At 40.1% G+C, this 23,698-nt stretch overlaps 1 long non-coding RNA gene across 3 annotated transcripts; it reads left to right on the forward strand.

Annotated features, from left to right (window-relative positions):
• The first annotated feature begins 12,563 nt into the window (after positions 1-12,563).
• On the forward strand, positions 12,564-20,558 carry LOC140620609 (uncharacterized). 3 transcript variants are annotated; one of them, XR_012020350.1, is made up of 5 exons: positions 12,564-12,673; positions 12,785-12,933; positions 14,231-14,461; positions 15,504-15,599; positions 16,217-16,325. It is a non-coding gene; the product is annotated as an uncharacterized lncRNA (long non-coding RNA). The 3 variants fall into 3 exon arrangements; XR_012020351.1 differs by having other exon boundaries at positions 12,785-12,929; XR_012020352.1 differs by lacking the exons at positions 15,504-15,599; positions 16,217-16,325 and adding an exon at positions 20,423-20,558.
• The last annotated feature ends 3,140 nt before the right edge of the window (positions 20,559-23,698 follow it).

The raw sequence follows: 23,698 nt of genomic DNA on the forward strand, positions 1-23,698 counted from the left end.
GCAAGAGAAAAACCAAGAACCATATGATCCTCTCAATAGATGCAGAGAAAGCATTTGACAAAATACAGCATCCATTCCTGATCAAAACTCTTCAGAGTGTAGGGATAGAGGGAACATTCCTCAACATCTTAAATGCCATCTGTGAAAAGCCCACAGCAAATATCATTCTCAATGGGGAAACACTGGGAGCCTTTCCCCTAAGATCAGGAACAAGACAGGGATGTCCACTCTCACCACTGCTATTCGACATAGTACTGGAAGTCCTAGCCTCAGCAATCAGACAACAAAAAGAAATAAAAGGCATTCAAATTGGCAAAGAAGTCAAACTCTCCGTCTTTGCAGATGACGTGATACTCTACATAGAAAACCCAAAAGACTCCACTCCAAGATTGCTAGAACTCATACAGCAATTTGGCAGCGTGGCAGGATACGAAATCAATGCCCAGAAGTCAGTGGCATTTCTAAACACTAACAGTGAGACTGAAGAAAGAGAAATTAAGGAGTCAATCCCATTTACAATTGCACTCAAAAGCATAAGATACCTAGGAATAAACCTAACCAAAGAGGTAAAGGATCTATACCCTAAAAACTACAGAACACTTCTGAAAGAAATTGAGGAAGACACAGAGATGGAAAAATATTCTATGCTCATGGATTGGCAGAATTAATATTGTGAAAATGTCAATGTTACTCAGGGCAATGTACACATTTAATGCAATCCCTGTCAAAATACCATGGACTTTCTTCAGAGAGTTGGAACAAATTGTTTTAAGATTTGTGTGGAATCAGAAAAGACCCCGAATAGCCAGGGGTCTTTAAAAAAGAAAACCATAGCTGGGGGCATCACAATGCCAGATTTCAGGTTGTACTACAGAGCTGTGGTCCTCAAGACAGTGTGGTACTGGCACAAAAACAGACACATAGATCAATGGAACAGAATAGAGAATCCAGAAGGGGACCCTCAACTTTATGGTCAACTAATATTCGACAAAGGAGGAAAGACTATCCACTGGAAAAAAGACAGTCTCTTTCTCTCTCTTTTTTAAAGATTTTATTTATTTATTCATGAGAGACACACAGGGAGAGAGAGGCAGAGGGAGAAGCAGGCTCCATGCGGGGAGCCCGACGCTGGGACTCCATCCCGGGTCTCCAGGATCATTCCCAGGGCCAAAGGCGGCGCTAAACCGCTGAGCCACCGGGGCTGCCCTCCTGACTTTTTTTTATTTATTTATTTATTTATTTATTTATTTATTTATTTATTTTATTTATGATAGTCATACAGAGAGAGAGAGAGAGAGAGGCAGAGACATAGGCAGAGGGAGAAGCAGGCTCCATGCACCGGGAGCCCGACGTGGGATTCGATCCCGGGTCTCCAGGATCGCGCCCTGGGCCAAAGGCAGGCGCCAAACCGCTGCGCCACCCAGGGATCCCTGCCCTCCTGACTTTTTTAAATGCCTTGATTTTGTTTACTTTAGGCTTAGTTTGTTCTTCTTTTTCTAATTTTTAAAGATGGAAGATGAGAAAATTGATTTGAAACTTCTTTTCTAATACAGGCATTTTTTGCTATGCTATAAATTACTGTCTATATACTGCTTTAGTGGCGTGCAGAAATTGTGGTGTATTCTGTCTTCATCGTCATTCAGCTCAGAATACTTTAAAAATTTCTTTTAGTTTCGTTTTTTGTCTCATTGGTTATTCAGAAAGTGTTTTATTTAGTTTTAAATATTGGAGAATTTCCAGAAGTTTTTTTTTTTTTTTCATTAGTTTCTAATTTAATTCCTTCATGGCCAGAAAACATATTTGACATAACTTGAAATCTTTTACATTTATTAAATCCATTTTATGGTCCAGACCATATATGGTCTTTCATGATGACTCTTCTATGTGCACTTGATTGTGAATTCTGCTGCTGTTGGATGGACTATTAATGTTAACTAGGTAATATTGGTTGGTAGTTTTATTCAGGTCTTCTAAATCCTTATGTATTTCCTATCTCTTTGTTCCATTGGTTATTGAAAGAAGGATATTATAATTATTGATTATAATGGCTTCATATATTTTGAAGTTCTGATTAGGTACATAGGTATTTAGGATTGTTGTGTCCTCATGATGCTCTGATTAAAATGAAATGACTATCTCTAACTCTAGAAAAAACCTTTGCATTGAAATGTACCTTATCTGGTATTCATATAGGCAGTCCAACTTTCTTTATGTTTACCAGTCTATTAAAGGATGTGGTAAAGGATGCAAGTCACCAGTCAGTTGGAGAGATACATAGGGTGAGGTATGGGAAAAGGCCAGGCCCTCTCCAGACATACCACTCTCCCCAATTTGATGCGTTCACCAACCTGGAAGCTCAGTCCAACCTTTTTTTGATGCATGCTAGCATGCTATCTTTTCCTGTTCCTATTTGTATAACTATTTTTGTTTCCATCTGAATCTGTATGTATTTTGAAGCTTGTTACTAGGTGTACAAACATTTAGGATTTTTATATTTCTAAATGAGTTGATCCATTTATCACTTTGAAATGACCTTATTTATTTCTGGTAATATAGTTTGCTTTGAAATCTATTTTGTCTAATATTAATTTGGCCTCTTCAACTTTCTTTTTTTATTTTTTATTTTTTAATTTTTTAAAAATTTTTTTTAATTTTTAAAAATTTTTTATTTTTAATTTATTTTTTATTGGTGTTCAATTTACCAACATACAGAATAACCCTCAGTGCCCGTCACCCATTCACTCCCACCCCCCGCCCTCCTCCCCTTCTACCTTCCCTGGTTCGTTTCCCAGAGTTAGGAGTCTTTACGTTCTGTCTCCCTTTCTGATATTTCCCACACATTTCTTCTCCCTTCCCTTATATTCCCTTTCACTGTTATTTATATTCCCCAAATGAATGAGAACATATAATGTTTGTCCTTCTCCAATTAACTTATTTCACTCAGCATAATACCCTCCAGTTCCATCCACGTTGAAGCAAATGGTGGGTATTTGTCGTTTCTAATGGCTGAGGAATATTCCATTGTATACATAAACCACATCTTCTTTATCCATTCATCTTTCGATGGACACCGAGGCTCCTTCCACAGCTTGGCTATTGTGGACATTGCTGCTAGAAACATCGGGGTGCAGGTGTCCCCGCGTTTCATTGCATCTGCATCTTTGGGGTAAATCCCCAGCAGTGCAATTGCTGGGTCGTAGGGCAGGTCTATTTTTAACTCTTTGAGGAACCTCCACACAGTTTTCCAGAGTGGCTGCACCAGTTCACATTCCCACCAACAGTGCAAGAGGGTTCCCCTTTCATCACATCCTCTCCAACATTTGTTGTTTCTTGCCTTGTTAATGTTCCCCATTCTCACTGGTGTGAGGTGGTATCTCATTGTGGTTTTGATTTGTATTTCCCTGATGGCAAGTGATGCGGAGCATTTTCTCACGTGCTTGTTGGCCATGACTATGTCTTCCTCTGTGAGATTTCTCTTCATGTCTTTTGCCCATTTCATGATTGGATTGTTTGTTTCTTTGGTGTTGAGTTTAATAAGTTCTTTATAGATCTTGGAAACTAGCCCTTTATCTGATACGTCATTTGCAAATATCTTCTCCCATTCTGTAGGTTGTCTTTGAGTTTTGTTGACTGTATCCTTTGCTGTGCAAAAGCTTCTTATCTTGATGAAGTCCCAATAGTTCATTTTTGCTTTTGTTTCTTTTGCCTTCGTGGATGTATCTTGCAAGAAGTTACTGTGGCCGAGTTCAAAAAGGTTGTTGCCTGTTTGGATTAGGGTTAGCATGGTATATTGTTACTTTTAACCAATGTGTGTCTCTGTATAAAGTGTATTTCTTGAGGGTAGCATATAGTTGGATCTTGCTTTTTTGATTTAATCTGATGATTTTGGCTTTCTAATTGGGATATATAAACCATTGACATTTAGTGTTATTGTTAGATTTAAATCTGTCATCCTATTTGTTTTGTGTTTGTCTCATCTGTTTTTGCCTTTCTTTTTTCTTTTTCTGACATTTTTGGATTACTTATTTTTTCCTATTTCATATTCTTTGCTGTTTTTTTTAGTGGGCTCTTCTGTTTTGTTATTTTAGTGATTACTTTATTTTTTATTTTTATTTTTTTAGTGTTTACTTTAGGGTTTATAGTATATAAGTTATTATAGACTACCTTTAAGTAATATTATATCATTTCATGAATACTCTAAGAATCTCATTGTAATATACTTCCATTTGTCTTCTGTTCTTGTGCTATTATTGTCATACATTTAGTATGTATATTGCTCTTTAATCAACTTTTGCATATCTGAAAAGAATTTTTTTTGCCCTCAATTTTGAAGCATGTTTATCTGGGATATAGAATTCTAGGTTGGCCGTTTTCCCCCCTCTTATATTTTAAAGATTTGCTCCACAGAATTCTTACTTGAATAATTTTCAATAAGAAATATGTTGTTATCTTTATCTTTGTTTATCAGTATGAAGCATGTCTTTTTTTCTTTGGCTGTTTTAAAAATTTTCTCTTTGTCACTGCTTTCAAGCAATTTGTTTATGATTCGTCTTCATGTTTTTTTGTGCTGGGGGTTCATTTGACTTCTTAGATCTGTAAGTTTATAGTTTTCATTAAACTTGGAAAATTGCAGCCATGATTTCATCAAATATTTTTTGCTTTCACTCTTCTCTTCCCTCTCCTTTAGGGACTCCATTTATATGTACACTAGATGGCTTGAAATTGTCCCACAGGTTACTTATGATGTGTTCATTGTTTTTTATTTTATTTTCGATCTCATTTTGAATCATTTATATTGCTTATTGAAGGAAGTGGTTTGTTTCTGTATAGAGAGTTCCACTGTTTGCGTTTGCCAATTTCTTCTCTAGTTCCTGTATTTCATGTAAATTGATAGGTCTGAAAGCTTGATCAGAATCAGATTCTTTCTCTCTCTCTCTCTCTCTTTTGACAAGAATATTTTATAGGTGGTGGTATGCACTGCCATCAAGATTCACATAATGTCTGAGTTTTTGTTTTGTGATGTTAATAGCCTTTGACAATCATCACTATCAGTCCATATGTTCATTTTTTTTCCAGTAGATTTCTTATGAATGACTTGTGGGAACAATATTTTTGAGTTCTTAACTTTTTTATAACAGATTGTGTTCAGCCTTTGCATACTTAAAGATTAGTTTTGCTGGATGTAAAATCCTGGTTTCATTCCTTTCTTAGGTTATCTTAAATATGTCACCCTATGGCCATTTGGCAAAAAATGTTTTTTAAAATTTCTGATGCCAATTTGATTTCTTTTTTCTTTTAAGTTACTTGATATATTTATCTAGATAACAAAATAATTCTTTTAAGTTTAATACACCTTTTTCAGTTTCGACTACTGTTCTCAGATTGGCCTCTCCTTTCTAAGTTAGTATCTTTTGGACATTTTTTTTGTTCATTGATTATCAGTGTTATGAGATGTCTCATTGTCTAATGCAGGTCATGGGGCTGTAAATGAATTGTTACTCTTAATTTGGGATTCATGAAGATGTGTTGTCATCTTGATGTTTTGGTAGATATTGCCTGTGGGCTTTTGGTTTTGCTATCCTAGTTGCTCTATTTATAAGGAGAAAAAGCTTTCAGGATGATTCACAGCCTACATAGCTGCCATGGTGGCTCTTTCTTAGAATCCTCTTAGTATGTTTAAAAAATCTTGGATGAATTTATCTGTGTTTTCATTTACTTGTTTTTTGTTTTTGTTTTCACCACTTGTAGGGTACTGAGGCCTTCTCATTTCCCTAGCTTGAATCCCACAACTGCTGATCTTCTGCAGTCCTGCTCATTCACCACCCTTAGGTTTATAGAGAATTCCACAGCCCAATGTTATTAAAGATATTGTTTATGGATTTATTTTTCCTTCTTTTATGTTTGGTCTGTTTAGGTCTCTTTTCTTTTTTTTTTTAGATTTATTTAGTTTAGAGAGAGAGAGAGAGAGAGAGAGAGAGAGCGAGCAGGGGGGAGGGGCAGAAGGAGAGGGAGGGTCCCAAGCAGACTCTACAATGAGTGTGGAGCTGAGGTGGCTCAGTGGGGGCCCCGATCTCACAATCCCGATATCATGACTGCAGCCGAAACCAGGAGTCTGAGGCCCAAATGACTGTGCCATCCAGGAGGCCCTGGTCTGTTTAGTTCTAGGAAAGAGTTTAGAAGATTCAAAAAAATCTATTCTGCTGCTATGGTCAGTCATATTATTGGAAGTTCATGGCTGTTTTTCTTCCTAACTTATAGAAGTATTACATCATAAATATTGCTGTCATTATGAATTTCCTTCAATGGTTTTGAAATTTATCCACGTTGATACATACACACACATATGTATATGTAATTTCTTATAATTGCCGTCTGATATTTTCCCATTGTATCCATAAACTACATTTCATTTACCAATTTACCTATCGATTTGCATTTCAGTTATTTAAAAATGTTCACTATAACGAAACACACTGCAATAAAATTCTGATCTCTTTCTCCTGTGGGACCCAGGAAATCTAACAAAAATCCCCTACCCCTGGACAAGCAGAGCAGGATTAACTCCATTCTGTGCTACACCCGCCATCTCATGTAAAACCCCCCACACGACCTGCCTATTGCTTAAGGCACTCCCTCACCCTAGTCTAACTATTAAGCACACTCTCACCGGAAACCAGCCCGCATAGGAATGCGGAACCTCTAACCGCCCTTAAAATGTAAACCCGTCTTTTGCCCGCCAAACCTGCGCGCCAATTCTAACCAGAATGATAGGCTAGTTCAAATGGTTGCTATAGGGTAAATTGTGATTCAATTAGCCCATGCGTGTGGACCGACATGACTGTGCAACTTCCTACGTGTGTTACAATCTCATTGGCCACTGGCCCCTATAACACTGCTGTGCTTCTTGGTCTCGGGGTCCAAGTCCCTGCTCTGCTGTATGGAGTATACTTGGAGTATACAAGCTCGAGCTTGTAAATAAATCCTCATGTACTTGCATCGGTGTCGGCTCCTTGGTGGTTTCTCGGATTCGCAATCTTGGGCACAACACTCCTCATGTGTGAGCGTTGTAATATTTAGTTATACAAAATTATCTTCAGTCTTTTAGAATTTAGGTAACATGGAAAAGTTTTATAAGCAGAATATTATATACAAATATTATGCACTTTAACTTCAATTCTGGCCTTTTCCAATGTTTATAAAAGCTGTCTTATGTTTGATATCCATTCTTTTGAATAGAAAAGACCTGACATGGGGCACCTGCATGGCTCAGTGGTTGAGTGTCTGCCTTCAGTTCAGGTTGTGAACCCGGGGTCCTGGGATCAGGTTCCACATTAGGCTTCCTGCAGGGAGTCCACTTCTCCCTTGGCCTATGTCTATGCCTCTCTGTGTCTCTCACGAATAAATAAAATATTAAAAAAAAAAAGACTTGACTTTTTTTTTTTTAAGTTGCAGCTTATCAAAGTAAACATCTCATTCCCTTTTACAAGTTCCTTGAATCTGCTACCTTTCCCTTTAATGGCTCAACACACCATAGAGTTTTGTGTGAAATCCTCTTTGTTGGCGGTTTCTGTGGTGGTTATCTTTCTAGTTTGTTCTAAATCAAACATTCTCAAAAAAAGAGAAAGGTATGATGGGTTTCTTTTCAGGCTTTTTCACCCAATATCCATGCTTTTGGGGTTTCTAATAGGCTCCTAACAGTTCAAGCCAAGCAACTTAGCCTGAACTGAAACCAAGTTTCTTAGTTAGCATAATATTTTATTAATAAATAAGGAAGCCTGATTTTTTGGCCTGGAGGCCTGTGCTTTTCATCTGGGTAAATTAATTTAGGAAACTTAAGTTCAATTCTTTGAATTTCCTGTCTTTTGTTGAAGAAAGCAGTGATCCTAGTGTTTTTTGTGGAGGTCTAGGCAACTGTGACTTCCTCAAACTAGAGCAGGTAACACTTTTATTTTCACTCAAATCATTGTTCTATCAGTACACTTATTTGTTCATTCATTTGACAGAACTCTATGGAGCACTTGCTGTGTGACAGTCTTGATAGGAGCTAGGATGTAACGATAATATTGTTGAAAATGATGATGGTGATGATGTTGATAGTGATGATACTGAATACAGTGGGGATGTGTGAAGGTGTGTTTCCTTTATTAACATGGAGACTATTTTTCCATGGTATGCCTATATTGCATTTAATTTCCAATTTCCTTATTAATTCACATTTGGGTTGTTTCATAATGTTAATTAATTATTCTAGTGATTTATATGTATTGACTGCTCTCACAATAACTCTATGGGTTGGCAATTTTGTTTTTGCTCTTATTTAACAAATGAGAAAATGAAGATGCAGAGTTTAAGTCATTTTCTCATAAGTGCCAATAAGTGGTGCATTTAGGATTCCATCCTAGGCAGCCTGGCTCCAAAAACCATGTATTCAAGAATCCTTATCCCTCCATCTACCTCAGAAATATTCACTCTGTTAAGGACTTCACAGGCTAATAGCTCAACATGTAAATCAATTAATCATAGTACACATTAATAAGAAATAATAGAGGAACATTTTAAAGTAAGGTATAACACGGAGGAGAGGGTACCAGCTCACTTTTGGGAGGTAGGAGGAAATCTGAGTCAGGGCAGATTTGCTGTTTTAAAAGATACATAGGCTCAGACCAATCAATGTAGAATTCTTTAAGAAGGGCATTTGCACACATCCAAGGCACTGGTGGATGATGTTGACAGAGTGAGGTCATGAACAGCAGGGTGGTCTGGTGGACAGGGCTGCTCCCTAGAGTGAGTCCACTTGGGGTCAGAAGTTCAGGACCTACCACTTCTGAGACTCATGGCTTTTGGCAAGCCACTTAACTCTCCTGATGTATTTGTCACTTAACAACCTCACATAGTTGGTCTCAGTCTCAAAGGGAATAATTAATGTAGAAGTTCTTTGTAAATGGCAAAGTGCTAGGCAACTAACTATAAAGGGTGTTAGTCCTGAGAAAGGGATGATGTGAACTGTGAAGCTATTGCCTACTTCTGGTGACTGTGGAATAAAACTGGATTAATCTCTGAGTTTCCAGCCTTGAGCTCTTCAGGAAAAGCATCAAGTACTATGTTTCACCAGAAATTCTGAGCTGAGTGGCACTGACCTGACAGGAAGGGGAACCACCAGTGCACTGAGGACATGCCACTTCACAGTTAGAGCCTCTTATCCTCCCCGGCAGAAAGCGTCTGCTTCTGTACAATAGTTAGACTTGGTCTATTAGTCACATAATCACCAAAAGGGTCCCAGCCACCAGAAAGACGGAGTTGGTTATCTCTCTGAATGGAAGGAAAGACTTTCCCTAAAATGGTTCTCAGAGACTGTGGAAAGTACAGCTGTGCTGAAGGTTGGTTAAAGGAAGACTTAGCAGATTAGCCCTTCTCTTATAAAGGGTTTCATCCATGGTTCAATCTATAATCCTAAGAACTCTCATTGCTTAGACATGACAAGTTCTTCACCAATAATGATGGAGATAAAGACCTGAAATGATTACACAGGTCTTTCCAGGTCCTGAGTCCATCCACTTTCCCTAGTTTCCTCCTGAGATAGCTCCAATCCATTCAAATCATGGGGAATTACATTTGGAGTCCATCCAGTTCTACTCTGCTGAATGAGCTGGCCAGAGGAATCCCCCTTGGATGACAGATGATGATGCTGGTAGAGAAGGCCTTCTCCTCCCCCAGCTCTGTGACATTCTAGGGTGTGAGCATTGGTCCCTGGGTTCTCCTGGTGCTGGAGAGGTTTCCCTCTTGGAGTATACCACTGGGGGTTGCCACAGTGAGGAAGCCACCACAGGTCAGAGTGTCCCTGTGCTTGTTGGTGAGCTCTGTGTTTCACTCTGGGCCTAGTGGGAAGATGTGGCAATGCTGTGTGCTGAGAAAGGGAAGCAATGACACATCTTTGGATAAAGATATTCCATTAGGTTAACAGTTACCTTCATGACCCAGGATGGTTCTCAAGCTCAGTGGCCCATTGCTACCCTGGTCCTTCCTACCTGGTTATAGTATGTGTACCTTGGCCTGAGTATAACACAGCTCTGCTTCTTTTTGAAGCCTCTGGCCAAAGAATTGCTCCAGCAGCTCATTTCTGTCTGTCCTGCTCTGGTTGCTGTGAGGCCACTTAGATGTACACAGTCCATTTCAGGAAACCTTACGACAATGGCCGCCTTGGAAGACCTGCTGCCTTTGACTTGGGGAGTCCTGGATTTCACCTAACAGAAGCATCAGCTTTACAACATCCCAGATTTTAAGATTTTGAACTCCCCACTTGCTTTCTAGCCATTTCCACTTAATTGACCTATGGCTTTTGTAATCTACCTACTTATAAATTCCATATCTTTGTCTACATTCTCTTAGCGTATTTTATTATTTCAAATTATATAGTTTGAAATTGGTTTTACTTTGAATGACTAATTTATTTCACAGAATAAATGATTATAACCCCCCAGTTATTTGCATCCCCCTTAGCTAAAGCCATAGTTCAAGCCTAAGCCACAAATTTCAAGTAGTACATAATGAGGAGCCTTGAGAGGATGAGCACTTATTGACACAAGTGCATTTGAGAGTGCACAACACTGAACCAGTCATTACCCTTTGTTTATATTCCTCTCAGTTTATGGCCCTCTGCTGACCCTGTTCACAGTCACAGCCAAAGTCACCCTTTGCTCTCACATCCTCCTCTATTTTCTCCCTTACTCTGTTCAGCACACAGGACTCCTTGCTGTTCACCACTGCTGTGCCTTTCAGCGTGTGTTCGCTTGGCCTGAGCGCTTTCCTTCACATGTCCACAGGATGGTGCCCTCCCCTCCTTGGGTCTCTGTCCTGAAGTCACTTTCTCGGGGATTTGTCCATCATCCTTTTTATAAAAACACAGCTTCCCCAAAACGACTAAACCTTCTTCTGCTCTATTTTTCTCTAAACTCCTTACCACCATTGACATACTTTCTATTTTGTTTATTGTGTATTTCTCCCAACCAGAATGCAAGCCTTAAGAGGACAAGATTTTTATCTGGTTTGTTCTATACCCAGGAACTGAGTGAGTGTTTGGTGAGAATTAATGTGAAATGAATATGTTTTAATGAATGAATGGACATTAGACATTATATCCTCTTAATTAAGAATTCACTTGAAGATATTCTTTCCTCCATAGAATCTCTTCAAGTAAAAATCCAATGTCTCTAACAGAATAACTTTAAAACAACACAAAAATTTCATTTCCTACAGATACATTTTCAAGCTGTTTTTTTTTTTAAAGATTTTATTTATTTATTCATGAGAGAGACACAGAGAGAGGCAGAGACATAAGCAGAGGGAGAAGCAGGCACTTTGCAGGGAGCCTGATGTGGGACTCGATTCCGGGACCCCAGGACTATGACCTGAGCCAAAGGCAGACACTCAACCGCTGAGCCACCCAGGCACCCCTTCAAGCTGTTCTCTGATTTATTTTTATTTTTTGGAAAACATTTTTTTTCTGTCAATAAAAGGAATATTGATTCATTGTAAGAAGTTCAAAAAAGTACAACTGATTTAAATTACTAATGAGCCCACAGAGCTAACCATTGGTGGCATTTTGATGTATTTCCTTCCACATTTTCATCTAAGCATGCACATGTGCATGTATGCATAAATTTTTCTGTAAATATATCATCTTATGTATTTACATATATATGTGTATTTGAGATTGTACTATGTTTAATTTTATCGTGTAGTATGCTAGAAGCATACTATGCATCATTGCTTGTTTTTCTAAAGATTTTACTTATTTGCTTGACAGAGAGAGAGAGAGAGAGAGAGAGCGCACAAGCAGGGGGAGCCTCAGGCAGATGGAGAGGGTGAAGCAGGTTCCCCAAGGAGCAGAGAATCTGACTTGGGGCTGGATCCCAGGACCCTGGGATCATGACGTGAGCAGAAAGCAGATGCTTAACTGACTGAGCTACCCTCAGTCGGTGCCCTCATTGCTTGTTTTTCTAAAATATAATGGTCAGAGGTATCTTTATAGTGTACCATATAATCCATCACAATTTGTTCCACTAGATGCTATTGTGGAGATTTTAAAAATATTTTTTCATTTCCATTTGAATGAAAATTTCATTCACCTATTTGGTTTGTTAGTTTTAAACTGCTCTTTCATTTATTCTAATTCTTTTACCTTATTTTGCTCTTAAATTTTACTTATATGTCATCATCAGAGCTTAATCTTTTGTCCTTGTGATTTTTTAAAATGCCATTTTCTCTAAGTTGTCTAACATTGTGCCTGTTTACCTTTAATTCCTGAGTTTACCTGTTTTACTTTCTTTGTATCTTCTAAATTATTTTCTCCCTATATTATATATTTTATAGTGTTTTTGCTGTGGTCCTCTGGGCTATCTCCTCCTAGTCTTATCCTGGCTTTCTCAGAGAACCCTTCCTTTAAAGAACTTCCTCAGAATACTGATGTTTTTCTCACTGGTCTGGCCAGTGTTACAATATCCTCTGGAATCACGTTCGGGCCTGAATGTGACAAACACTCTGAATTCTAGAATCTCCAGCTTGCACAGCCCCAGGCATGGGGGATGTGGAAATGTCATCGTGTTACCCAGCCTGAAGTAAAGGGCAGATGGGTCTTGGGAAGCTGCTCTGTGGAGCGTGTGTAGCCAGAATACAGGTATCATGTTTCCCTTAACCTCTGTCTCTATCACTTTTAAGTTTTCCACTGATTTCCTTTTGGGGCAGGGTAACAATTTTGAGTCTTTTTGCTCTCCTTGCTCCCCATCAGGCTCAAGGAAATGCTGGCTGGAGCTGGGATTACTCCCATGGTCCTCAGTGCCAAGAAGATCTGGGATCCTAAGGAATGAAGCAGACCTGCCCAAATTGCAGTCTTAAAGACGAAGCTTGTTTCTTAAACGTGTGGAGAGATGGCTGTGGGTGGGATGCTCTTTTCCTGCATGTCAAGGAGGGGCAGGGTGCTGACTGAGAAAGCGAGACCCTGAGGAATGCTCTGTCTTCATGTCATGTCCACGGCCAGAGCTCCCTGTATTGCATGAGTGCTTTTCCCATTGACTTCTCCCTCTGTTTTCTCTGGGCCAGGAGTTGCTATGTCTCCTGGTAAAAGCATTTTCTCTTCTCTCCAAAGCTGGACAAATGCTTGTCCTTTGGAGCAAGCCTCCCTTCAGCCCCTCTGCACGGATGGCAACTTGAGTGTCTGGCTGACTCATCCACTGCTCAGTTCCATGGTGCTTAGGGATATCCATGAACTCTTCACATGGGGCCAATTCTCAATTTGGGCTAGGCACCTCAAAAGCCAATGATTCTCAGGAATTCAATTGATAGATTCATCTTTCCTTGGATGAGTTGACCTGGAAGAGTTCCCAGGGTCCAGACCCAGGAGAACTGAAGTGAAAACTGAGGCTTCCCTGGTCTCATGGGTCCAGTAGGGTTTTCTGACAGTGCCAAGCCCTTAGGAAAGCACTAATATGACTTCTCAGTCTTTGCATCACGTTGCAGATTAGAATTATCTGATTAGATAAATTCCCCAAGATAAAGGTCCTGATATACTGGCAGGAGACTTGGATTTTAGAAAACACATTTCCTCATATTTAAAGTTTTAAGCCCTTTTTTCTCCCCAGCTTTGTGGAGGAAAATACCTTTGGCAAAGTTGGGTGGGCTGGCGCCTGTATCTGCTCAGCCTCAGGGAGAACTGGCTCCTACAGGAAAAGCCTGCTTCTTCCAGATCTGATCTAGAAGTCTCATTAATTGTGTGATCTGTAGTCAAACATAACATCCTTCGGCCAGTGTACATTCTATCTACATGGCTGTTTGGTCCCATTGCAACCCTGCTCCAACTTTGATTCTCTAAGCCAAGAGGTGGATGGTTAACTGAGACCTATCACTAGGCCCAGCTGTGATCTGGCAGGGCCATCTAGAGCCATTGGGCTCCCCCTTAGGTGGTTCAGGGTCACAGTCAGGAACAAGGTTGATTTTGAGGATTTGCTACAGTTACTAAGTGAATTTTAATTTTATTGTCATAACACCATTCTGACTCATTTGCCCTCTGATGTGCTTTCTTGAGCAGGAGGAGGGGGTCAGAGTGTTTCATTGTAGGAATTGCCTTTATTCTTGGACATCCCCAGAGAGTGCTGGCTCATGGGGCCAGGGAGAGCAATAGCACACATGCCAGGGCTTTGAACCCTCAAATCCTGCTCCTCTTTTGTTTTATAAATAGCACATCCACCTGAGATCATGTACATTCTGAATAAAGAAAGAGACTCTTCCACTGTGTTAAATAGCATAGAGATGCATTTACAACCTGAAGTGTGAGAAATTCACCACCAGCTGGGGACTGAGACCAAATGGCTTTTTCGCTGCTGTCAGGCTGCTCAGTTGCAGGACTTGGTGTGCACTGCAGATCTCACACCTCTGACAATCTTAACCAGATGGGATGAGGGCCGTTTAGGTGGGTATTTAATTTCTAGACTTTATAATATAGTCACACCATGAAGTCATATTGCAACTATGTAAAAAGCATGATTTTGGAGCTATTTTAAGACATGGGAAGTTGTTCATGGTATAATATTAAGTTTTTAAAAAAGGATAGGATCTAAAAGTTCTTATTCAGTATGATCCCAGTCTTGTTATTTGTGTATATGTCCATGGCAAAATGTTATAGTGACTCCATTCGTATTTTGAATGACTCTATTACAGGTACTTTACAATATCTTCCAAGTGTGTACAATATGCATGAATTGTTTTTATAATAAGAAAAGACACATAATAGAAATAGCATAAGATTAACAAAACTTTTATTGTAGACATAGAATAATATAATGAACCTCCATCTGTGGCCTCATTACCTAGCTTCATAAATGACCAACTCTTGGCTAATCTTGTTTTATCTCTGCCCTTATCTACTACCACCACCCATATTATAGTTTTATGAATTAACAGACTATTTTTTTAAGAAGAGTTTTATTTTTATTTTTTATTATTTTTTAAAGATTTTATTTGAGAGAGAGAGAGAGAGAGTGAAAGAGAGAGAGTGCATGAGCAGAGTGAGGAGCAAAAGGAGCAGGACAGAGGGAGCAGGACAAGCAGACTCTGTGCTAAGCACAGAGCCTGACATGAGGCTTGATCCCAGGACCCCGAGTTCATGACCTGAGCCTGGAGTCAGATGCTTAACCCACTGAGCCACAGGTGCCCCTAGAACAGTTTTAGTTTTGTAAAATATTGAGCAAATACTATGGTAGAGTTCTCATATATCTGCATTAGTGTGGTACATTTGTTACAACTGATGAACCAATATTGATAAATTATTATAGATTGAAAAAAATTATGATAGATTACAGTCCATGGTTTTTAATAGGGTTCACTCTTTGGGTTGTACAGTTCTATGAGCATAAGCTTTTTATTCATAATTGATAGAGTCAGTTATTCCCAGGAATATAAATGTTTGAACCACATCAACCATTTGAAGAATCTAAATTGCCTTTTACTTCTAGAGTCCAGGAACCAGTGAGGTGATAAAAAAGGCCATTAGAACTACCTGAAAATTACTGAGTAGAGAAAACAGCCCATGCTAAACATCACTACTCCTGGTACACAACAGAACCCAAGTGCAAGTTGTCAGGTCACCAAAGTGTGGGAGGGGCTGTGGGCAGGGGGAGGAGCCTGTGGGCCTGGAGAAGACATAGGCTCCTCTTCAGGGAACAGTAACTTTAATTGGAGCACTGCTGTTGTTGAGGCAGTGGGAGCAGGAAGGAGAGTACAAACCTTTCCAGGAGCATGATTGGGGCCAGAACCTACAAGGGAATTAAAAAAATAAAAAAGTAATCCTCTGGCATCCTAATTAAACAGAGGATTTCTCAGCAGTGGAATGGGAGGTGGGGCATGTGCCTGGCCATTACCTCACTGCTGCCCTGCAGCTCTTTTCAGACAACTTGCCAGATGCTAATTAGTCAAACCCTCTGGAGCTGGGATCCAGGTGGAATGCTGGGGGAGCAGAGGTCATTTCCCCCAGGACATTTGGAACAAGTCAGAGTTCAGTGGCCCCTCCTCCCAACCAAGCATTGGACTGTTTCCTACATGCATGAGGGGATCAATAATTGTCACAGACAGATGACTCAGTCCCTAAATCTGTCATGCCAATTATTATAGAGACCATATTGAGTGCTTGATATTCAACATCAACAACAAGGCTTTATTGTGCTTCTAGGCATGCTGGTGCTGGGCTGGGCTGTGGGGATCCAGTGGTGACATGACAGACTAAGCATATGCGTCATGGTGCTGACCTTCCATTGTGGGCCCATTCTTTAATACACCAGGTGAGTTCCTGCCTAAGGGACTTTGCATCTGCTGTGCCATCTTCCTGGGATGTTCTCCCTCCAAGTGTGTGCATACTCTGCTATACACACTGTTAGCTTGAACAAGAATGAGTTCTCTCTGTCATTTACCAAATCCGAGGACTTTTATTTCTAGAATATTGGTAATGCAAGGAAAAGTTTTGTCTTGAGCTAGAGAAATTGAGTCTGTCTGACCTTATGAAATCTCTTGAGAATACTTAGAGGTGAGTCCCCAAGGGGGACATGAATTGATCTCCTCTCCCTTAAGTGATCCACCAAGGAGAAGAAGGGAACCCAGAACTTTCAGGAGCAAAATCACATATTGGAAAGATGCTTATTCACATATTCATTCAAAAGATACCTCCTGAGCACTGACCATTTGAGACAGTGAGTTAGGAGGTGGAGATAGCACATAGAAAAGTCCTTCCCTCAAACGAGCTCATGGTCTAGATGACATGCTAATTAAGTGGCCAAACAAATAATTAATTATAAAATCATAACTGATAAGTGTAGTGAAGGTGAGTGGACAGTTCTAGGAGATTTGTCTGTTAGGAAGGGTAAGGAAGGCTCCCTGAGGGAAGGGATATTTGACACAGGATCAGAAAGATGAATGTTAGAGGTGTCAAATAGGGCTATATGATTTCTGGTTTGCACTACTTGATGGATTGTAGGATGCCAGAAAATGAGAAGACCAGGTGTCGGTAGGGTGGAAAAAATAAGTTCTGCTCGGGATTTTAGTCTGGAACCACATTCAAGACATTTAAGAGAAAATATCATGGAGATAATTGAATATTACTAGATATATCAAAGAGAATACACAGACTAAAATGTAGAGATCAGAGGAGTGGCCTGTCAAATCCCCTGGCATGTGGTAACCAGTCTTGGTGGCATACAAGTTCATCTGAGGAAAGGGTGTAGATGGAGAAGAGAGGCTCGGGGCAGCCTTGAGGAACTCCAACTTCCACGTTTAAGTTGAGGAGGACCAACTTGCCAGGAAGGCAGAGAAGTTTCCAGATCATCAGGAGGCAGAGCAGCGGAGTATGGCATGAATGAGGTTGAGGGGAATTCTTTGTACTCTATTGCAACATTGTTCTGTGTCTGAAATTATTTCAAAATATACAGTAAAGGATCCCTGGGTGGCGCAGCGGTTTGGCGCCTGCCTTTGGCCCGGGGCGCGATCCTGGAGACCCGGGATCGAATCCCACATCGGGCTTCCAGCATGGAGCCTGCTTCTCCCTCTGCCTGTGTCTCTGCCTCTCTGTCTCTCTCTGTGTGACTATCATGAATAAATAAATAAAATCTTTAAAAAATATATACAGTAAAAAAAATCACTTTTGTTAAGGATTTTGTTAGGATGGAAGAGAGACCACCTCTCCATATTGAATAACTGCCCCTCATCATAGGGACCTTCCCTTATGGGGGTCATTTCCTTCTACATTCTCTTCAAAGAGACAATTTAACTCTTCAAAATGTGTATACTCCTCTTGATATACCTACAGATAATCCCTCATCCAGATCACTATCGTCTTAGGAAGTAAACTGTAAAATAATGGTATTTAATTTTTAACCCTTTATATTTAAAAAAAATACTTCTGTCTTGGTAAATGTATACTATATTTTGATGTATCCCCACCTATTTATTAAACAAACAGAACATGTATAATTGAGAGCCTGGAGACATTGCCATCAGTATGTTCCATTGGTAACAAACCAACCCAAATCCTAGTGGTTTCAAAGAACAGAAGTTTATATGTAGCTCAAGTGCCATATCTAGTGCAGATTGTAAGATTGCTCTGCTCATGGTCACCACTCCAAGACCTGGCTTCTTCTCGACCCTGATCTTCATGGTTGCAACTGCGGGAAAGATAGGGTGCCAGGCAGTACGGCAGCTTGGTCCTTTAGCCTGGGCACTCCACTGTCACTTCTGCTCACCTTCATTAGCTGTAAGTAGACTTATGGCTGTGCCTAACTTCAAGGGAGCACAGAAGTATCCTTCTGTGTACCTGAAGTAGAAGAAATCCAGAACATTAGCAACTTGGACCAGCAATCAAAGGTTCTACTGTAGAAACAATAAAAATGACATTGTAGCTGAAACAGCCAATTGCTTACTCAATACCCATTTTCCTCTGCTTTCTTACTACTAGAACTTTGGTATGTCAACGCCTACTGAAAAGTCATCAACTCTATAGATGCCCTAATGGCTATGGGCAGACATATGACCCAATCCTTGCTTTTTGAATAGATACAGAAGTCACTAAGTAGAGCTTAAAGCAAAAAAAAAATTTTTCTTATGATCAGATAGGACTGGCCCATGCCTTTGGCCCTCTGTCCTTCATCTCAACATCTATCATCCTTCTTCCATCCTGGTCTATGGACACAGTGCTTGGAAATATAGCAGCCACCCTGTAAGATACAGAAATCTCATGCTAAGGATGATATATCAGCACTACCGATGGGGCTGGGATTCTGGGGACACTGTGAGCTTCCATAACAGCCATAGGCTGATTCTCTTACATTGCTACTGCAGACACATAAGCCAGCAATCTTGTATCTTCTGTTACTTGTGGAAAAACCTAATCCTAAATGATGCAAATACATATTTTTAATTACTATGTACCATAAGTAATGATTTACTCATATCATATCATTCTGTGCCTTCAGAAAATATTTACAAAAATGTCACACTATCCTGATCTTCCTTCAGGTAGTAAAACAGTATATAATGTTCTGTATTGAATTTAGAACAACTTTTCTACTGTAACATTGAGGGGAAATTAAATATTATAAAAGGCCTACATAGAAGATTCACTTTGGAAAAGGATGAGCTGTATATTTTGATCTTCTTGTAAAAAGAATCAATCTAACCTAGTAACTTAAAGCATTAAGTGTCAGTTATTCAAACATTGACAGTCATAAATATAGCAATACTATATGTTCCTCCTCCAATTAATCAAGTCACCCTAGTTATTGATATGTTATTCTTAAACATACAGTTCATTTAGCAATACATGTATTGACAGCTTCACTTCAAAAAAATTTAAAAAATAGGGCATACAACATTAAAATGGTACTGTACTAAAAGACACTTAGCTAACTGAGATAGCATTTTGGAAATCACTAAGGAAACAGAGCACTATTTGAAAATAAGACAAAAATTTAGTTGGGACAAAAATTAAACTCATTACTTGCTGAATTTCCTACTTAAATTACATGTCTGCATGAATTTCTGTTTCACCAATTATGTTTTATTATGAATTATGTAAGAACTTATTTTAATGTGTTTGCTTTACTTTAAAAAAAGAATTACAATAGTTCTCTCTTTTCTATGGTTTTGCTTTATATGGTTTTAGTTCTCTGTTGTCAACTGTGATCTGAAATATTAAATGGAAATTCCAGAAACAGACAATTCATAAATTTTAAATTGTGCGCCAATCTGAGGAGCATGATGAAATCTTGTGTTGTCAGGCTCCATTTTGCCTGGAACATGAATCATCTGTTTGGCATACCCACACTGTATGTGCTACGTACCTGTTAGTCAGTCGCTTTAGTAGACATCTTGGTTATCAGATTGAATGTCACTGTATCACAGTGCTTGTGTTCAAGTAACTCTTATTTTACTCAATAATGTCCCCAAAGTGTGAGTAGTGATGCTGGCAATTCAAATATGTCAAAGAGAAGCTTTAAAGTGGTTTCTTTAAGTGAAAAGGTGAAAGTTCTTGACTTAATAAGGAAAGAAAAAAATCATATGCTAGGATTGCTAAGATCTATGGTAAGAATGAATCCTCTATCTGTGAAACTGTGATGAAGGAAAAAGAAACTTGTGCTGGTTTTGCTGTTGAACCTCAAACTGTAAAGGTTTTGGCCACAGCATGTGATAAGTACTCAGTTAAGGTGGAAAAGGCATTAAATCTGTGAGTGGAAGACAAACAGATGTGTTCCTATTGATGGCAATGTGTTGAGCCAGAGAGCGTTTTGTGCGATCCATGGTTTTAGGCATTCTCTGGGGAGTCTTGGAATGTATCCCCCATAGATAAGGAGGGACTACTATACAGTAATCTTCCTATCATGTTGGCTCATAGGTGGAAGACTCTTAGAAGCAGCTCCAGGTGGAAGAGCCCCACAGCCACATCTGCAACCTTTCTGAAACATCTGTGGAAACCCTTTAGGGTTAGTTGGTATCTTTATTTAGGAAATTTGTCCAGCAAATAAATGCACTGTCTCTTTGCAATTTATGACTTACCACTGGACTTCTTTGATAACTTGCCCTGACTTCAGAAAGAAACACTCCATCTCACAATATCCTCACTGAGTCACTGACAAGGGACTGAGAATTGCTTTTTAAATGGTCAGGTGAGGCCAGTAGGTACTTTTGAATCAACAATGCACTAAGAGGAGTCTAGAGGATCACAGTTGCTTGCAATTTTGGTGTTCTTTCTAGATGTTCCAGACTTGGGGGTAGGTGACAGCAAGGGATGCTGGTTAGATGTTTCCTCCTGGGCTTTAGACACCTCAATATTTCTACACCCCACAAGTCTATTACATTACGTTATTCTTTCAATAATTCCTACCTATTTTATTTCCATGCAAAAGATTTTTTGCAAAAGCACCATCTCATTTCTGGATGGCCTGGATCTAATCTTACCTCCCCCAAGAGCTTTTCCAGACCTCACTAGTCATAGCCATAGATGCTCATGATCTTTGTCCATATCCCATGGGGCCTTGTATCTTGAGCCTACTTTTTCACTGGACTGCTAGCTCTTAGAAGGAAGACTTTATTCTTAACCATCTCTGATGCCCCTGGTGTTTGGCACACAGTGTATGGACCTAGAAAGAGCTTCATCTGTGCTTGAACAGATGTAAGGGGCATTTGTGATTTTCTCCATCATGCAGTTAATGTTTTCTCTGTTCCATCAGTAAACATGGGATTGGGATCTCTGGAGTGGTCCCTGGGCCCTGTAAAATTCAAAGTGGAGAGAATCTTGGCTAACAGAAGAAATGGAGAAGGACCAACTTCTAATTATCTTTGTCAAAGGCCAGGGCATTGCTTCTCTGAATTGCTGTGACCTGCTGAAGTTGAAACTTCCCTTAATTTGGGACCTATAAGAGTAATTTGGGGAGGATAAGATAAGACATTCTGGGAAGCTGTCACTGCCCACTGGCGTGGCAGTGTTGTTGCTGCAAAATAACTATCCAAGCCTTTTTTTTTCTTCTTTAAAAAAGATTTTATTTATTTATTCGTGAGAGACACACAGAGAGAGGCAGAGACATAGCGGAGGGAGAAGCAGGCTCTTCGCAGGGAGCCTGATGAGGGACTCGATCCCAGGACCCCGGGATCACGACCTGAGCTGAAGGCAGACACCCAACCACTAGGTCACCCAGGTCTCCCTCCAAGCCTTTGATTCTTTCTAGTTTGAGTTATAAAAACAATAACAACAACAACCCAGAATTACCTGATTTAAAAATAATAAATCAAGATCTCCTTTGGCACTACTGAAACTCAGAGTATACAAAGGGAGCCTTAGGTGTCACTTGAGAAACTATCCAGACTGCCCAGCATTTGGTAGATATAATGATTCACCACCATCTCTTTGGATTCTTTTGTTGTTAGTTGATTACATGATGGAAATTAGAGAGAATAAACTTGTGCACTTGGGTGAAGATCTCCTAAAAGAATCAGAGGGCAAACTTTAAAAATATTTTAAAAATTATTTTATTATTTTTTTAAAGTTTTTATTTTAATTCCAGTATAGTTAACATACAGCGTTATATTAGTTTCAAGTGTACAATATAGTGATTTGTCACTTCCATAATCATCTGGTGCTCATCATAAGTGCACTCCTTAATCCCCATCACCTATTTTACCCATTCCTCCCCTCTACCTCCTCTCTGGTGACCACCAACGTATTCTCAATGGTTAAGAAGAGTCTGTTTCTTGATTTGTCTCTCCTCTCCCTGAAGAGCAAACTTTTATGTACCAGGTCAGCGAGGCCTTATGGAAGCTTTTACCAAAAAAAAAAAAAAAAAAAAAAAAAGGTGAAATTGATTACGCTGACTTTTGGCACACCAAGAGAGGTTGAAATAATAACCTGGAAGGCACAATCTTAACTCCTTGGCCCTGTACTCCTCACCTTGCCTTCCCTAGCCTCAACCTGGAGTGTAGGTGGCTGATCAGAGAAATAAGGAGAGGTATGTGGCACCTCAGCCCAGAGAAGAGGAGAGAAAGCTGGACAAGGAAAGACAGCTTGACTAAGACCTCCTCTCATTGGGGGCTTATTTCTGGGAGGTGTCAGGGTTTATTCCATCTAGCAGAATCTGGCCATAGAGGACAGATGTCTTTCTGCATGGAACGTGGGAGTCTCAGGCCTATCAGGCTTAGTGGACCCACAGAGGCCTGGAGCCAGGCTTGGCCTGGGTGAAGGGAGGTGTAGAGAATGATAGAGTATAGGGGGGGTCTGGGGGCTCAGCAGTGGGCTGGGCAGGGAGGGAGGAAGGGGGAAGAGGGGCACTTCTGGGTAAGTGCGGGGCTCAGCAGGCTCTGGAAAGCGCCAAGGCCAAGGTACAAAGCCAAGCACCAGTTTCACAGATGTTTGTACCCATTTTAAAATATTCTAAGATACTGCAATTTATTGCTCAACTCCCAACATCCTTCTGTAATGCTGTTCTTGCATTTGTAGAGAATTCCCAAGGAGGCTGGGTAGTCTCTCTCACTCTGGGAAAGGTTCAGGGTGGCTCTGTTATATAGTTTCAAGGAAAGGCCAAGCCCAATCTGTAGTTATGAGCCAACATTTGCTAGAGGCGGTTTAGTTTTTGGACACAGGAGAGCGCATGCCTTATTGCTTTAAGGTGTACTAGGGTGGCCAGTGTGCCACTGCTACCACCCATCTTTGTCCAGGGGAAGGACTCACTACCTCTGCTGTTGGGCTCATTTTCCTTCCTCACCCCGATGACCCTCCATCCACTCCTTCATCCTCCTCAACACAAGCGACACTGTGCACTGACTCCCTTCTTTATTCTGGAGATGCTCATTTGGGGAGTCAAAAGGAGAGAGAATGGCTATGGATTGAAATCATTAGAGAATGTAAGTATCGATGAGGTTAGAATGGGAGCTTTCTCCTCACAGGTGAGGGTGAGCTCCATGTACTGTGTCCTGCATCACAACCAGCTGGGAGCAGGTACCCTGTTGCTGTCCACCACTGTTGTTTCCATTCTCAGAGGCAGGTGTGGACACTGCCTGTGAACAAGGTTTCTCGGACTGTCCCAGGCTGTGTGCCAGGGATGCACAGTTTGAAAGTGGGGCTGCTTTATGCTCTGGGGGCGGGGGTAGGAAGGAGGGCTTGATGGAAATGAGAAGATTT

Source organism: Canis lupus, chromosome 29 (genome assembly GCF_048164855.1).
Source record: "Canis lupus baileyi chromosome 29, mCanLup2.hap1, whole genome shotgun sequence".
In the NCBI taxonomy this organism is placed as follows: domain Eukaryota; kingdom Metazoa; phylum Chordata; class Mammalia; order Carnivora; family Canidae; genus Canis; species Canis lupus.